This window comes from Myodes glareolus, chromosome 4, assembly GCF_982192425.1.
Source record: "Myodes glareolus chromosome 4, mMyoGla1.1, whole genome shotgun sequence".
In the NCBI taxonomy this organism is placed as follows: domain Eukaryota; kingdom Metazoa; phylum Chordata; class Mammalia; order Rodentia; family Cricetidae; genus Myodes; species Myodes glareolus.
This window is the reverse complement of record NC_142029.1, coordinates 20,820,954-20,834,676: the sequence shown is the minus strand read 5'-3', so window position 1 is coordinate 20,834,676 and position 13,723 is coordinate 20,820,954. Positions and strand designations below refer to the sequence as shown.

The window sequence follows — 13,723 nt, the reverse complement described above, 5'->3', positions numbered from 1 at the left end:
AGAACATGATCCTTGCACCGGGTGGGACTTCCAGCCACTGTGCCCCTGACCCACGGAGTCTGCTTGAGGCTCTGTGCTCTCAAAACAGAACACAAAACATATGGCCCCTGGCTTCCAAGACTTGGGCGGGGGTAGCAGGGAGAGGCATAATTTTCACAAGTCCCTTCTCTAGGAGAGGGGGGTCTTCTTTCCAGGGGGGAGAGAGAGAGAGAGAGAGAGAGAGAGAGAGAGAGAGAGAGAGAGAGAGACCCTGAAGGATAGATGTTACCAGAGGGGGCGCAACTGGCCCTGTTCAGATAGCTGTGGTCAGATTGTGATGTGTGGCAAAACTCTTGCTGGAGAGACACCACACTAGACAGCGATCCCACTACAGACCTCAGCTTATAGATACCAGCAAAGCCCAGTGGGGAACCAGTGAGTGCTACCGGGTTCCTTACAGGCGAATGGGCAAGAAGTCACTTATAGCAACAGGAAGGACACAAAGACAGCTGTGTCAGCAAGGCCCACTCAAGCATGGCTGACAGCTCACAAAGTCTAGGAACTTGGGGCACACTGCAGAGCCTACAGGCAGCGGCTCAACAGGTTCAAGACTGTCCTTCCAAGGGACTCTGGTCTAAACCCCTGCCAGGTAGCTCAGCTGGTTTCTGTTTTCTTCTAGGCAGTGGACTGGTCTCAGAGTCGTTACAGCTCAGCTTTACTTCTGTCTGAGAGCTAGGCTGTTTTTATCATTTACTCTAGCAGGGAGGGGCCTAGTGATTCTGATCAGTTTCAAGGACTTCCTGAAGTTGTTTTGGGGTTATTTACCTTCATGTTTAAGGCGCTTCTTTACAGGATGGAACGTTTTGTTCTCAGAGGACGCTGTTACACAACAGACATAGTTGGGAAGGAAAGGGAGTCACGAGAGGTGAACCCCAGCCCCGCCCCTAACAAGATCTCCTAATGGAGACCTTTTCCTCCTTCATAGTACCACCAAGAGAGAGAAGAGGTTCTAGGAGGCCCTGTCCAGGCCCAAATGGAAAGGCATCCTGTCCCTGCTGTAACACCCTGTACTGCACTGGGAGGAAACAAACGAGGCTCGCTCGGGTTGTGCAGGTCTCCCTTTGTGCGTCCCCATACCCACCGTTGTGACGATGAGCTAGGGAGAAGAAGAGTCTGCAGATGTCACAAAGCTCAGACATCCTGACCTCAAAAGTGGTGTGCTTAGACAGAGAGGAGAGACATGGAGACAGGGGGATAGCTAGGCGAAGATGGAGGCCGAGAGCGGAGAGACTGGCTGCAAACCCAGAAACACCTGGAACAGGAAGCGGAGAGAGAGACTCTCTCTTTCCCATCCTGCCTTCCTCTTTTCTGTCCTCTTTTCTCCTTCATCCCCTCCTGCTGAGACAGGGTCTCACAGCTTTGTCTCTTGAGTATTCGGATTACAAGTATGTGTCGCCACCCAGACTTGGGCAGTGCCTCTTCCTTGATTTCTATGTTTTTTATTTATCTCTGTGTACAGTGTGCAAGTGCTGTGGCATGCAAGACTATATCACAGGACAGCCCAGTTCTCGCCCCCTTCCGCAGTGGGTTCTAGAGAGCAAACGGCAGGCTTGCATGGCAGGCTCCTTTCCCCACTGAGCCGGCTCAACAGCCCACACAGGCATCTTGAACAGACACAGGGAGGAGTCCCAGGCTAGACACAGTATAGAGGAACTAGCAAGTCCCCTAATGGGTAGGCACATGTGGTGGCAGTCCGGGAGGGGACATCAATCAAATACCTGAGAAAGGACAAGTGGGAGACCTTGAGTCATGTGGATGGGACTGGTTCCTTTGTGTTAGTTTGTCGAGATGTCAGAGGAAGACAGACCTCTAAGACTGACCCCCATTCTCCCCCACCCTCTCTGGGCCTCCCTCTGTCACCTGTGGACCCCTGCAGTGTGAGCTCTGCTCACCCAGGCCACCTCCGTGAGCCCACGTTGAAGCTAGTGGGGAGAAACAAACACTACTGCACATTTTCGATCTGCTGTGTGCTCTGTGCTTGCAGAATGTGTGCAGATGTGATCTTCCGCCACACCGTAAACCTGAGAAGGAAGAAGTTACCTGCTACTTCGGGGGTGGAGAAACAAGGGCTCTGAGAACAGAAGCATCTTGGCCAAGGCCATTTGGATACAGACTGTCTGGCCATATCGCCCAGTGTCTTCCTGACAGGTGGCCTGAAGGGCATTTGAAGGGGCCATATCTCTAAGAACATCCTGTGTCCCTATTTCCACAGCTGGCTTGGGCCTAAAATGTTTCTACAACGACAGCTGTCAGTCTAACTTTCCTGCTCTGTGCCACTCCCTCCCTCCAGATCCTGCCCCTCGTCCTCGCAGCTTGCCCCAGCAATTTCACTGCTGTCTCCCCCACGGCTGGTCCCTGGTTCTTCCTCTCCACCCCAAGGCATCCCACACTTCCCAGGCTCTACATTTCCCTAGGTTGCAGAGAAAGTCAAAAACAACTGATGGGCATGATCGATCGACCGTTAGAATTAACCAGACCAGTTTAATGCAAAAGATTTAATAATTGGGGAAAAGGAACACTTATACAACCAAGGATCCAACGAACACCAGAAGTGCGTGGGGGGGTAATGGGGGGGGCAAAGAGGAGGGGCAAGTGCACTTGGGTGCTTTTATCTTTACTTCTTGGCCTCAGGGGGCCACACCCTAAACAGAATGTGATTGGCTGAGCTTCCCCATCAAACAACACCTAGCCCAGAGGACCAGGGTCTACACTTCTACTCTGCTACTTACCAGCCTGTGACTGTGTGACCTTGGGCAGGTCGCTTTCCTCTCAGGCTCTCCATGTGACACTGTGAGTTGAACCCAGTACTCTCCAAATTCTCTGTGTCATCTAGGCCAGCAGCCCACTCACTTCTCTCGGCCCTGCTCTTCCTGGGTGCTCACCATCCCTCTCTCCCTGCTCTACATGGTGTTTAGGTATCTAGCTTCCTACCTACTACCGATATGTGTGTGTGCCTGAGTCTATGGACTTGTACCATATTGGATCCCTTGGAACAGGAGTTGCAGGAAGGTGTGGGCTGCCTGATGTGGGTGCTGAGAACTAAACCTAGGTCCTCTGTAAGAGCAGAAAGTGCTCTTAACCACTGAGCCATCTCTCCACATGGTGTTTTATCATTCAGCTAGACTCTGAACTCCCTGAAAGCATAGGATGATACCTATGTGTAAGACTGTCATGAAATAAGGCATGCTGGTGGATTAATCAGCAAGGACCACATGCATTTAGCGTAGGAGCCCGCTTTTCTTTACAAGGTGCACATGCCTGCAGTGGGTGGATTCTGGGTGGGCACTAGGCATCTCTGTTTACCTTGGCGGCTGGTAGTGAGGTGCGTGCCCATATTGTGGGTTCTGCAGCTTTGGCAAGGAGTATACAGAGGCCTCCCAGAGAATGCCGCATCTACCTTCTGCCTCCAAAGCCCATTCCTATGCCACAATCAAAAGATGATATCAGAAAATGCACAGGACTAGAGGTTCTTCTGTTACTGCCATACCTGCTTGGGTCGGGGGCAACCCTTGCTCTCTCCTGCCAATAGCCTTGGGAAGACAAAGTAGGGATCTGCATCTCCACAGTGGATTCACCCAAGGCTGAGCACAGCATGGAGTCCATTTCCACTCCCTTGTCAAACTGTGATTTGCAGAGGATGCTTGCATGTCTATGTGGCTAAGACACTTATCCTTTAAGCAATCAGATCTGAGAGTGCTGGGGAGAAATAGCTCAGTTGGTAAAGTGCTTGCTTTTCAAACATAAAAACCCGTGTTCCACCCCACGGTTCTTGTTTAAAAGGGATAATGGGCTGGAGAAAAGATTCAGCAGCAAGAGTCCTTGCTGCTCCTTTGGAGGACCAGAGTTCAGTTTCCAGCACCCACATCAGGTGGCTCACAAACACCTGAAACCTGGGGGATCCAATCCCCAACACCTTTTATTCTGGCCTCTGTGGGCACTTGGACACACAAGGCACACCAATTGAAAGGAAAAAAAAAGTCAGGAATTAGCAGCTCTTGCTTGTGAGCCCAACACTGGGAGGCAACGACAGGTGGATCCCTGGGGCTCACTGGCCAACCAGCATACATGAACACACATGAACACACCACATACACACCCAGAGTTACGAGAAAACAAACCCAGCCGCCAAACTATAATGCAAGGTGTCCAGTGCAGTGATCTGGGATCTATAAAAGGGGCCGAAGGCAATTCGCTCCACCACATCCCAGTGACTCCATTCAGAAACAGACTTGGAAGGGGCCAGGGCTTTGTGCAAAGTCAGAGGTGAATGGAGACTAGGGCCTAGGAGTCTGAATGCCCAGCCTTTCTATTGGTGTCTTTACCTACCAGCAAGAAGGGCAGGGAGCAGAAAGGAGGCGACTAGAGGGAGGACCAAAGTGTCTGTCCACTGCCCCCTGGAGCCTTCTGGATTGATCCTGGGGCTTGACTGCCTGCAGTGGGCAGGAGGAGGAGGAAGTGGTTTTGGGCTGCTCTTCCGCACCTGGAGAGCCAGCTTCCAGATCCCTGGAGCCAGGTTTCTTTGTCTTCTGTGTCCCTTCATTCTTATCTCTGTGTCCACCAGCTGGCAGAGGATCTTGCACCCTCCAGTCTGGGAGCCTGGGACCTGGAACTCGGAGCTCTCCGAGAGGAGTCGAAGGTTGCCAAGGATTCCCTGTCTTAGGCGGACTGATGGCAGGGGTCATAGCCAGTCAGGGGCCTCTCAGCAGGGGAGAGGACTCCATGAGGTGGGGCTTTCATGTCCTTCTGCTAGCTGCACCTGTAAGGTGCTTCTGGGCTCCCAGACCTCAGATCTAAGAGTAGGGGTAGAGTGGAGTACCAACCAGGGGGTAGAGCGTGCGAGAGAGGACCTTGTGCTCCTCAGATTTCAGCTAAGAGGCACCTGAGGCTGAAGAGACGAAGCTTTGGAGGTGAAGAGGACTCCAGGCCTGGAGCGGCCAGGGAGCTGGGAGGGGAGCCCATCTCTCGGCTCCTCCCCGGGGCCGCCCTGCCCCGCCCCGCGCCGGGACAGCCTGGGCGGGGACCCGCGGCGGGAGGGCACGCCGCCTGGTGCTCCAGGTGCAGTTCCCATGAGCCTGGGGGCCACGGTGGCCCAGGAGGAGTGGCCCGTCTCCAATCTGCCCCTGCCGTGTCTCTGCGCCCTGTCCACTGGACGCCAGTGAGCCTCAGAACCCAGGTAACCGAGGGCGGGACTCGGCCACAGTGTTCCCCACGGGTCTCCGCCTCGCGTGCGTCCAACCAGTCCATGCGCTCCTTCTCTCTGCCGCTGGCCGCGGAGCGGGTGCTGCTTGGGGATGGATCTTGAAAAGTTTGCGCCTGGACGGCGGTGCATCAGGCGACTGCTAAGGGAAACCCTTGCACCCGCGCACCCCGAGCCCACGTGAAAGAGGAGATGCTTCTGTCCCAGCCTCCTTGAGCATCCAGTTTTTCTCCTAATTAGAGCAGCCAAGCACCACCCTCCCCATTCTGACTCTCCATCCCTGAAAAAATTCCTGAGATGGGAACTGACAGTTGGTAATTCTTACGCCTTGGGGATGTTTATATCCGTACTTCCCGCCTCCTCCCCACGGACGCACGCTATGAACCAGTCAGTGTGCTCGGAAGGCACAGTTTTGTGTCCAAAGAGGTAGATCTGCACTCTGATAAAGAGAGTGCACGGCCACATGAAGCTGTCTTCTCCCGTCCCCTCTGTCTCGTTCCGTTTGCTCAGGTCGGGTCCTTGTGGACGCCCATCCAGGCTCTCTCAAGCCCAAGTCTGATGAGCCTAGGTAGTAAGAGGGGCTGCAGCCTGCAGATGGAGAGACCCAGAGCCCATTAAACCCTCATGGGTGTGCCCACAATGGACTTTCTTCCTTCTGCGAGAAAAGGGATCACTGTCTGGTGGAGAAAGGAAAGCTTCTCCTTACCCCGGAGCCAGAGAGAAGAGATGGGGGAGGGGGCTGGGTGGAATCTAAAGCAGCCATCATGGCTGACATGAACACCCCTGATTTCACTTTCTCCCAGGGACAAACCATGTAGGCAGTAGATGAGGAAAAAAAGGACACCCCAAAAGTCTAGGCATTTGGCTCAGGCACAGTGCTGGGCCTCAACCGCAGCCTCTGAGACCAGGAACTTCTGCGTGCTAAGAGATAACTACACTCGTTTAATGCAGCGGGGAGGTGCTTATGGAATCAGAAGACAACTTGAAGGGAGATAGGTTCTCTTCTCCCACCATGTGGGCTGAGGATTAAACTCAGATTGTCAGGCTTGGCAGTAAGCACCTTTACCCACCAAGCCACTTTGTTGCTCCATTTCTGCATTCTGGTTGTGACCAGCAGGGACCTGTTTCTCCTGGGGCTCCCCTGCAGTTCAGGAGTGCTCAAGGCAAAGGCACCTCCAAATCCCCTTAGGAAGCACTGCCAAGACCCAGCCAGCCCCTCGCTAAGCTCCCCAGACAGCAGGAGGCAGGACCGGCATTCCCTCCTGTAGCCATAGTGCTTGGCATGGAGAAGAAACTTGGCCAGAACAGCGTGAGTTAACCAGGAACAGCTGAGTTCTTTTCCAGCCGGCAGGCCTTTGCCCTTGAAGAACAGGAAGGACATCGAAACCTAGAACCAGAAAGCTGCAGACACAATCCCAGATGCCTTCACACCCTGCCCCTATGTGGGGCAACTTCTCTCTTAATCCAGCAAATGAAACGATTATCGTTAATCCCACTTCTTGCAGGGGCAAGGAAAAGCAGTGTGCTGGGTGAAGTGGACAGCCAGTGTGTCCCTCTCCTGAGCTGGAGGATGAGAGACTTCGTCCCACCTCGCAGAATTCTTTCCCACTCCTCAGGAGGTCTCATTTGGAAACATTAATGTCATTGCCTTTTCTTTTTTTAAATATTTTAAAATTTTTATTTATTTTTATTTTATGTACATTGGTGTTTTGGCATGGTTTTTGGGTCCTCTGGAACTAGAGTTACAGACAGTTGTGATCTGCCATATGGGTTCTGGGAATTGAACTCAGGTCCTCTGGAAGAGCAGTCAGTGCTCTTAATCACTGAGCCATCTCTCCAGCCCTGTCATTGCCTTTTCTTGATTCTTACCTCCCTGGCGGGGTTGCCAGGGATTAGGGAAGGAATTGGCTTTTTTTTTGCCTCAGTTTCCCCTAGTGAGAAATAAGGTTTTATGAGCAAGTGGGTGCTCCGAAGGCATCTGTAGGCTGCAGAGGAAATCCAATGGGTGGTGGTGGTGGTGGTGGTGGTGTGTGTGTGTGTGTGTGTGTGTGTGTGTGTGTGCGCGCGCGCGTGCGCGCGCCAATCTGGCTTTTCTAGGTGGGCTTTATGTCTCCCTTGAGCAGTAACTGTGCATTTTGGTGTTCCCTGGAGAGCAAGCCTCATCAGGAGCATGGAGCATATAGTAGCTCCCAAGAAGTATTTACTGATCCAAGATAATCTCTACAGGAAGAAAAATTCCCATAATTCATGAGATCTGGAGAACCTTGAATCCCTCGCCCCTTTTTTCCCTGTCTATGGAGAGGAAAAAACAAGGGCCTGGAGAGAGAAGAGGGAGGACTCCAGAACCCAGGCAAAGGCCCTCAGGCTGGCTGCCCCCAGAGTCACCTACAGGGATCTATCTCTCTAGGAGCCGATGGTCACTGTGAGGAGCAGTGGAAAAGTCCAGTGAGGAGGAATCCCAGCTTCCTAGGGAGGGGTGGAGGCTAAGTGACCAGGCTGGTGGGGAGGGGGAGCTAAGAGGCTCCTCTAGGAATGTAGGAGGTGAGCCTGGGGGCAGGAGTGAGACCCATACCCTCATACAGAAAGCGGTTTTTCTGCCTGACCCTGATAGGCCCACTGGGAGCTTTGGCTTTTTGCCCCCAGTCCTGCCTTTGACCCCAAACAGCTCTGTTCATTGTCTCAGCACTGGAATACACCTGCTGAACCTTGGAGTTGGGGCAGGGAGTGCAGGAGCCTGACCTTGAAGAATGTATAATTTCCTAGCTTGTTGGGTAGTTGGGGAGGAGGAGTGGGCCAGTCAAGGAAGCAGAGTAAGGCTTCACCTGCAGAAATCAGTCAGGGTGGGGTTTTTCCGTATCCGAGGCCATTGTAGGCCTCCCCATCGGTCTGCCATCCTTGCCCCGAGCCACCCTCCTGGAGAGAGTAAAGCCATGACTGAGACCTGGTTTTCTGTCCCTTTGCATGTTGGCTTTCTCCTACAAGTCTGATGACTTTCCACCACAGGGGATGGAAAAGTACGCCTATTGCAACATTTCGTGAGTCAGTGTTCACTCTGCTGTCTAGTGTCTGACCCTCACTTGGAGTCAGTGTTGACTCTTTGGAGACAAGGACAAGGCTAAGCCTGGAGATTGTTGTGAAATGGTGTAGGCTGGCAGGGGGGAGCCATCACAGGCAAAGATACAATCGCTTCTTGGGGAAAAGGATGGTGTTCCCAAAGTGGTGACCCAATTTCATCCCAATCTCTGACTTGCCTGTAAGTTTTTAACCTGCAGTATTCTCCTGCCTTCTGACCTTGACTAGGCCAGGGTCACCTGCAGCAGGTGCTGGACTGTTGGGGACCTCAAGAAGAAGAACTACCTGAGCCTCAGGCAGGGCATTTTGCCCCTTAAGGTCATCCCCCTTTGGTTAATTAGTAGCTTTGTAGCCAAAGTGGCCTATGCAACTTGGGGAATTCATTGGGAGCCTGTCAGAGACGTGGAGCCCAACCGCACAGTCTCTAGATCCCAGAGCCCAGAATCCAGCTGCTTCAGTAACCTGCCACTGGTCTTGCCTACATTCCCAGCCAGCGTGACTGGCAGAAAGCCCCCTAAAGCTCTGGTTCTAACATTGTCTGACTGGCAGTGTGGCATTGGACCTGTTTCTGAGCCTCAGTTTCCTTATCTGTCAGAGTTGCTTGGATTCTATAAAGGTATCTCACCCTTAGCACTATTGCCGTTTGGAGGAAGAGAGGAGGAGGCTGTCTTGTGCCGTAGTGGGTGTGTCCCTGTACCCTTCACCTCTATACAATAGTGCCATGACATCACATCTTCTCTGAGTCATATATGTGTGTGTATCTAATATGTATATATACATACAGTACCCATGGAGACCAGAAGAGGGAGTCAAATCCCCCTGAAACTGGAGTTAAAGATGGTATGAGCTACCATGTAGGTGCTGAAAACCAAACCTAGGTACTCTGGAAGAGCGACCAGCACTCTCCTGGGATATATATTTCCATCTCCCTTGGTTGGCTTCAAACTCACAGAGATTTGCCTGCCTCTGCTGCAATTAAAGATGTTTGACACTCTGCTGGGCTTCTGAGCCCTTTTTGACCTCTGGGAAAGACTCTGGACATCGCCAGATGTGCCCTGGGGCAGCAGCATCACCTCTGGTTGAGAAGGGCTGCATTAGATGGTCTCTGAAGACCTTCCTTCCCTCAGGATTTCTCTTGGTACAAAGGGCTTCCAGCAATGAGTGTGCCCTGTGCAGGAGTGAGAAGTAAGTTAGAGGGAAGGCAAGGCTGTTTAACCTCATGCTGAGAGCCAAGGCCAAGCTCTCTGTGCCTCGAGACCTTTAGTTATGTAAGAAGGAGGCGTGTGTGTGGTCTGGGCCCCACCCTGGGGTCAGCGACCTTCCAGTGCAGGCAGCATAGTGATGAAGTCTGTGTCCTACTCCACATTCCCCTCTCCTTGCCCTGGGAAGGGGCACAGGAAGTGAATCAGCTCAGCGACCACACGAGAGAGGGCCGGGTGCCCTTTGAGATGCATGCTCACGCCCCAACCAACCTACCCGGGTTGTGTTTTGATTATTCCTTCCATGTTAGCTGTTTATTAACTCTGCCCACGGAATCCCCTTCTGACCTTGTTGCTTAATGGAAGGGCAGAAGATTTATTTTGGCGGGGTTAGGCTCGGGTGCTGCGGTTGTTGACGAATCTTGGAAGTAAATCACAATTGCTTTGGGCTATTCGTTCTTACAGGTCTTCAAGAAGAAACTCAGCTTTGGGCTGTGGCTAGACACTGGGAGGGATCCTTGGGGTTAGACCTATTCCCCGGGCTGCAGAAACCCCTAATCCAAGGTATCTGTCAGTGCCCTGCCCAGGTGTACAGAGGAGGGCGTGGCCAGCCTTGAGGTCCCCTGTGCTGGAGGGTACTCTACAAGAATAAGTTCCTTTAGGGAGGAGATGGTGACTGTGTCAGAAACTTCACAAGAGAGAGGGGTGGTTTTGTTGCTTGTCTCTTTGGTATTGTAGTAAAACACAGAGAATATAGTATTCTCATTTTGGCAGTGTGTGTGTGTGTGTGTGTGTGTGTGTGTGTGTGTGTGTGTGTGTGTGTGCCTGTGTGTGTGCACACGCATGGGCCATGCACACCTGTTGCTTCCAGAAGCAATCCTTAGCTGTTACTCTTCAGGCACCATATACCTTGCTTTCTGAGATAGGTTTTCTCACTTTTATCTCAAACTAACCAAGCAGGCTAGGCCTGCTAACGCTGAGATTACAGGTATGCATCATCATTCCTGTTTTTGTTTTTTTGTTTTTTTTAATCTACATGGGTGCTGGGTATCAACCTCAGGTCCTCATGCCCACAAGGCAAGCACCTTACCGGCTAAGCCATTCCCCATGCCCCGTTTTGAGAATATTGAAAGGTGTGAAGCACATTTACATTGTTCTGCAGCTGTCACTACCATCCAGCACCTCAGCTTCATCATTTGCCAGTTAAAACTTTTCACCCAATAAACACCAGCTTCTCCCTGTGCAGCCCCTCTGCAATTACCCCTCTGCTTCCTGTCTCTGTGATTGACAGCTAAGGGTACCTTTGTTAAGCAGCGTGAGTCTCTTTTCTGTGGCACATAACACAATACCACAATGGCCTACGTTTTAATGAGAAGAGGTTTATTTGGTCCACAGTTCTGGCCCAAGGTCAAGGTGATTTGTCTAGTGCTGGTCCTTCTGACTGCCAGTCTGGAAGCAGTATAGAGCATCTCCTGGCAGCAGACAGGAAGCATGCCTCTGTGGACATGTCTTCTCCCCATTTTCCTGAGAACTCGCTTGGAGGTTCTAGCTGGGGGCACAGATACTTGTATGCCCTTGTCTGAAGAATGGTCTGCCTCTGACAGATGCCCACTTGTAGAGCACACGGTGGGGTAGACTGCACCCTGTGTAGTAAGTGGAATAATCCAGTATTTGTCCATGTTGCTGACCTCCCAGCTGCCATAGCATCCTCATGGTTAGTGCGTATTGTACCCTGAGCTACAGTTTCCTTCGGAGGCAGCTAGGGACCACATTCTATGTGTCTGCTCTGCTGCCCCTGAACACCTGGGTGGCTGCCACCCTTCAGCTACTGTGAATGATTCTGGGGTGAGTCATGTAGCTGTTGGTCCTTGACTTTGACCTTTGGGAGTATATGCCCTGTAGTGGAGCTGCGGATCATATGAGAAGAATAAATACATCTAGAGTTTTGTATGTATTTTGAGATAGGCCTGGGCTGGATGAGATATGGCTCAGTGGCCAAACGTATTTGCTTCTAATCTTGAGGCCCATGTGGTGGAAAGAAGTTGTTTGCAAGTTGTTCTCTGACTTCGACGTGGTGGTTGTGATATGTGTGTGCGTGCATGCACACACACATATACACACAAAAAAAATAATAAATGCAATTTTTAAAAGTTAAGCCTTTTGAGATAGGCTCTCACTATGTAGCTTAGACTGGCCAGAGGCTTGCAGCCCTCCTGTTCAGTCTTCATAGTGCTGGAATTACAGGCATGTGCCTATGTTTAGGATGCTTCGAGGAGAGATGTTTGACCTTGGCTTCACGGATAAATGAACTCCCTGGACATCTAAGGGGTAGACCGGAGTTAACTTCCAGCTTGTGGCCTGGAGTGGGCGGTGCTCAGGCTCCTGTGCCTGGCATTGGAGGCTACGCCAGAGGCAAGAGTAGTGGGAGCAGGTCGGGTGTAGAGTCTTGCTTCCAGCTGAAGAAACTGGGCTCTGCCTCATGGAAACTGAGAAGCAGTGAAATAGATCTCAGGCGGAAAGCCATGTCGGCTGATTGTCATCTTCTAAGAATGCAGCTGGAAGTGATAAAGCAGGTGGACTGGGGGGGAAAGGCTGGAGGCAAGAAAACCATACAGGCAGAAAACCAGGGCGCTCACAAAGTCCCGGGTAGTGTGGCTGCTCAAGGGTGCTCACAAGCCTGGGGTGGCGTGTCTGCTCCAGGGTGCTCACAGAGTCCTGAGTGGTGGGTCTACTCAAGGGTGCTCGCAGAGCCTGGGGTGGCAGTGTCTTCTCAAGGGTGCTCACAAGCCTGGGGTGGCGTGTCTGCTCCAGGGTGCTCACAGAGTCCTGAGTGGTGGGTCTACTCAAGGGTGCTCACAAGCCTGGGGTGGCGTGTCTGCTCCAGGGTGCTCACAGAGTCCTGAGTGGTGGGTCTACTCAAGGGTGCTCACAGAGCCTGGGGTGGCAGTGTCTTCTCAAGGGTGCTCACAGAGCCCGGGGTGGTGGGGCTCCTTAAGGATGCTCCTCTTCAAGCTTGCGACCTCTCCCTAGATGAGCTTACGGGACGAATGCTAGTCTGAGAAAATGGGAGAGAATCCACTTGGGCTGGGCGGCTTTGAGGGCCCATGAGAAGTATCTGACAAGCATGTGAGAGTAAGGGTGAGAAGCGGGCAGTCAAGGGAAAGGACTGCCATCCTGGCAAGGAGGCCAGGACATGAGGTGGCCTCTGGACAGTGTGACCTGCCCCCATGAGTGTCTTATCAATCCACACGCTCTGATTGCCAAATTCTAGGCCCTGTGCCTACACACTGAGGAGTGGACACACAGAGATGGGCATGAGCGATGACTTTAATTCATTTATTCATTCTATAAAGCGCAGGCTGGAACTGGGCCAGTACCTTTGCTCAGCTAAAGATTGAATGTTGATAGGCGGCATGCAGGACCAGCAGAGCATGCAGTGACAGTACGTCCCAGACCTTGACGGTCTGAGGTGCAGTTTCTAAGCACCCCTGATATTTTGCCTTTTTTTTTGTTGTTGTTGTTCCTTTGTTTTGTTTTTGAGACAAGGTCCCGTATAGCCCAGACTGGCCCAGGAGTCATATGTAGCTAAAGAACACCTTGAACTCTTGATCCTCCTGTCTTTACCTCCTGTGCCAGGATTACAGGTATGAGAGACCAAGGTTGCTTTATGCAGTGCTGGGGATGGATTATATTAATATCTATAATATATATAGTATATTACACATAGATGTGCAAAGGTCCGGAGGTGGGGAGAGAGCGTACAGGGAGACCAGTGAAGAAGCTGGGGTCGCTGTTGAAGAAGGCTTTAGTTAAACAGACAAGCTGTAGTGGAGGTGGGGAAAGTGGGCAGGTTCTGGGTGTGTTTCAGAGGTGGCTGGGCTGTATTTCAATGACCGAAGGGCTGTAGACACTACAGTGGCAAGGGAACCTCCCAGATATGGAGAGCAAAAGTGGCCGGAAGCTGGTGAGTCACACCTGGGCCATGTTGGTTGCAGATACTCAGGCTAGAAGAGGGGTCTGGCTGGACGTACCCTTGAGAGTGAGCAGCACACTGGTGTAGAAATAAGGAACGGCAGGCTGTGTTCCCACCTGGATCCCAGCTAGCTTACCCCTGAAATAATTACACGGAAACTGTATTCTTTTAAATACTGCTTGGCCCATTAGTTTCAGCCTCTTATTGGCTAACTCTCTCATCTTGATTAACCCATTTCTAATG

The 13,723-nt window shown here is 51.9% G+C and overlaps 1 protein-coding gene across 3 annotated transcripts in view; it reads left to right on the top strand.

The window, feature by feature from the left end:
- The first annotated feature begins 5,073 nt into the window (after positions 1 to 5,073).
- Positions 5,074 to 13,723, top strand: part of Paqr5 (progestin and adipoQ receptor family member 5) — a 77,290-nt gene continuing 68,640 nt past the window's right edge. Inside the window, exon 1 of one of the 3 annotated variants that reach the window (XM_048424301.3) lies at positions 5,074 to 5,212. The gene's annotated coding sequence lies outside the window, so the exon portion shown is untranslated. The remainder of the gene's footprint in view (positions 5,213 to 13,723) is intronic. The other 2 variants (XM_048424304.3, XM_085689198.2) reach the window with 2 other exon arrangements.